Genomic DNA, 4,406 nt, shown 5'->3' on the forward strand with positions numbered 1-4,406 from the left:
TTAGAATATATCAGAAAATATATAGTAAATAAGCTCTTGCTGGGAGAAAAGTATCTCATCTCAAACAAGAGTCAGAAATTTTAATCTCACTCAAAGGCAAATACCATGAATTCCCTAGAGAAATTTTTAGGAACTGTTTTCTCCAACATGTCCCAAATATGAGATATCAATTTGTCTGTATACTTATCTGTCTCTTTCCATGTTTCTAAATCATTCCTTAGGAGAGTCTGGTATTATGCATACCCTCTCAATACTTGCATGAAAAATATCTCCCCAAAGATTCTACAGTTCTTCCACACATACAATCACAAAGTATTCTATTAGATTTTCTGCACCAATTAGAAGAGTCTCTTACAAAATATCTCAAGTTTAGCTAAAGATATGTTGTGGTAGAAGTAACATCTTAACCTTTCCCCTCATGCAAATTAGGCTAATTTTTCTGTAAAAAGTGTCAAGACCATCTTAAGTATTGCTTCGTTCAGGGGATTAAAGTTTCAAACTAAAGACATCAGTTTCTAATTGCATGAGTTTAAAGCAGTTACAATGATCTCCAGAAGCTCTTTGCTATTTGGTTCTTGAATCATGATGAGCAACTCAGAAATGGTAACTCTACTTAGATGAATCAACTTGAGGTGCCTTTAGTGATTATTCTTGTTGAATATCCTCCTGCTAAGGTTAAGTAATTCCCTTTTGTTCATTGTTAGATCATCATCTGGTGTCTAATTCTTTTCTAATATGTAACCTAAACTGTCAGAGAACTGACCTGAGCTAGGCCCATCCCAGAACACCTGAGTAACATCAATAAAGATATTGTACTATTTAGCTTGTGTAAACTGATCCACATAGATGGATAAGTATGATGGGAGGTGGTGAGTCCTTTGGCCTTGGGACATCAGTCAGTTCTAAAGGATTCCAATTCCTCATGGGAGTTTTAATACTCTTAGATGAAGCTTAGCAAAAGGCTACTAGGAAATTGTATCAAGGAACTAGCCTAACTTACATGGGGAGGAAGAAGAGAAATCTATTAGCTTCCTTGTATCTTATGATTTAATTTAATTTAAAAATGTCAGTAACGATATGATTAAGTTCTTCTAGTAGTATGTTGATTCACTAGTAATTGAACAAGCATATCATTTAGAATAATTATATATAAATGAGTTGTTATAGATATTCTAAAACCCCTATAATCCTTAGTAATATCTATTCCCCTTTCAACCACATTGTAGAGTCACTACAGGAATAGATTACATTTTTCTTTTCATGTTTCATGTGTTTCTTTTCTGTTTCATACATTATAAATTTTAAATAATTAGAATGGTTCTAGTTATTATTTATAATCAGTTTATATTTTCCAGGTTTTTTAAACTAAATGATCACCAAGCATTGAGAGAGGCACACATCTATGCAATCTCTGTCAATTACTATCACTTTCCGATTTTGTTGAGGTAGTAATAGAAAAAGAAAAAAGTAGAATCAGTTACTAAATGGGAAAGAAAAGGCATGAGAAGATGAGAAAAACTGAAAGTTGGCAGAGTAAAAGAAAATGGGATAGATTTACAAAGCACTATATAAATATTCAGAAGAGGAAAGGTAAAATTAAAACTTCTAAGAAAATAATTAGAAATCCAGTTACTCAATTATCCTGAATTAATCATCCATGTCTGTGTCTCTTTTCCTACTCACCTCCATATAAGTATTTCATAATATCCCCGTTAGGTCTGATTTAAGATTGCCATTTGTCAAGGAAGAATTAAGCTGAAAACTAGTTAAGATATTTTCTTAAGGCTATATAGTAAATTAGTAGCATCAATGAATTTTTTTCATTCTCATTTTGAAGCTCAGTATGCATGTCGGTTATGTTACTTCATAACATATGCTATTTAAAACAATACTATTTGAAAAGGAAGACTATATAGAATAAGTAAAGCAAAATAACATTTCCAACTAGAGTAATTCAACCAACCATTTGTCTAACCCATGAATTAGCATTTTTGGTTGTGTCTAGAACAGTTGGTAAATAGATAGGATAAATCTTGTTTCACCAGAACGTTTACATAACACACTGAAGAGGTCATTACAATATATTCCTAAAGAAGTTTTCTACTGGTTAAAGAAAAAAATTATAAATGATGCCCAGAACATGTAGATAATATTATAACAAAATATTACCTGATTTGGGGATGTTGTTCAAACTCCCTGGGTGGACTTCAATTTTTTGATGTATAAAATGAGGGGATTGAGTTAAATGGAGTATAAGGTCCCATTTGGTCCTAGATCCACGATCCTCCTAGTCTAAGAAGATTTCTGTAATTTACTGAGGCAAAAAATGATTATAAATGAATAATATAACATAAGAAATAACTACTATTTGCTTTTTAGAAAGAACTTCATTTCATTCTTGATATGATGTGATTTGTTAATAAGCTTTGGTATGTTCAAGGACTTAATGTGGTGAAAAAATAAAATTGGTAATGTTTCATAATCATAATTTTAATCAGTAGGAAGTTTTCTGGGAATATAATCATATTTGCATTATATAACAATAACAGTGTAATCACATTTTACCATTAACCTTATTCAAAGGCTTACTACATATTTCACTAATTGTATATAGATAGATATTGAAAGACTTCTTGGAGTGGAGAACAGAAGCTAACTCTCATATATAAGCCCTTGCATAAGCATGAAAGGAATAACAGGTCTGATCAGTGCTTCTTCTTGCACCATATAAACCCAAAATGACTAAGGGACAAATCACAGGGTCACTCCCTGTTTTATCTGATATATACAAAGTTGTATGGTATACCTGAGCAAACTAGTCCTATGAGATCTGTCAGAATAAGTTATCTTTCCTCACTATAAACAGTTAAACTAAAAATACAGGAACTCTTTTAGTCTCAGTATAGGTGAGGGCAAGAGAAAGATGTTTGGATATTAAGAAAGTGGAAAGATCCAAGAGAAGCAGGCTATTAATGATCAAAACAGAAATATTACCATTATTTACAATCAGTTTATATTTTCCAAGTATATACAATGCAGAGATTATATGAAAAACAATAAGAAAAAGATGAAAGAGAAATATGGAAAAGTAAAAGCATAGAATACTAAATAGAAACCATTGGTGGGGGTGGGGAGAATCACTGTGGAATAGTTCATTTTCAAATTTTCCTCTAAATGATGTTTTGGGTTTTAGTGATTTTGAATGGTAAATATTTGGGACAATTCTTCTTTGCATATGTCTGTGTTCCTTTTTTGTCATATGTGATTTTTTAAAAAATGTATAATCCACTATAGAAAATCATGTACAAAAACCCAGCCTATTCTTATGCTTCATTGGTAATGTACTTAATAAGTAGAAATTCCATTCTCAGAAAGACTTGATAGAAATGAGAAAAGCATATTAATAAGTAATAATATCTTCCATGTGGCCATTTTTCTTATTAAAAACATGGTGATCTTTTCCATATATGTGTATATGTGAAATATAGTATAATGGAATATATATGTGTGGCATGTGTATATAATATATATATGTATGTATGTTATATGTTGTATGTATATGTTCTACATGGTATATATCATGTGTATGTACACACACAGAGTGTGTATATACACAAACACAGAAAGAGGGAAATATAACCAGTTCTAAAATAAAATATTTCAGCTAAACCTAGAAGCTAACGTCATGAGACTAAATGCAACTTGCTTATGGTCACTTAGATTATTAGTTGAAGAACTAGAACCAAAATACTTTCTGATTTTCAGGCCAGTGCACCTTTCATTATACCACTAGTTGTGAACAGGTACATATAATTACATTTCTGTATTTATTTTCTCATTGGTGCAGTTTATGGTCACCCATTATCATTTAAGATTAAAAAATATATTAAATCATTGAAGTTAAATTACTCTGTTAATTTGCTTGTTAGCAGCAAATTCACCATTGAGAACTCAATGAATGTTAGTCATTAGCATGCTATCTAAACAGCCTTTTTCTACCCATTCCGTCCTTTGACCCAATTTCTACAAAAAAAGACTTCCACAATTACATGAATGGTGCAGAAGTTTTATGTTAAATATGTCCCAACTTTATAGAACAATTTAAATACCCAAGACTCTTGCCTGCTTTATCCATTTCAATGACTAGATCATTTCTATTTTATCTAGATTAGGTATATGTATCAAAACTAGGTTAGACTATGAGTTTCCTCTTCATATAATGAAGATCCATATAGCATCCTATTCCTCATTTCAGTCTGTTGAAATCTACCCAAGATCCAAGTCAAATGGCACTTCTTCAGTGAATTTTTTCCTAATTATCCTAGAAAAAGGAGTAATATATTCCCATCTTAGAATTCAAATTATACCTTGTCCATGCCTCTATTATTAACTTAATTTTATTTCAC

The sequence above is a fragment of the Sminthopsis crassicaudata genome, chromosome 4 (assembly GCF_048593235.1).
Source record: "Sminthopsis crassicaudata isolate SCR6 chromosome 4, ASM4859323v1, whole genome shotgun sequence".
Classification (NCBI taxonomy): domain Eukaryota; kingdom Metazoa; phylum Chordata; class Mammalia; order Dasyuromorphia; family Dasyuridae; genus Sminthopsis; species Sminthopsis crassicaudata.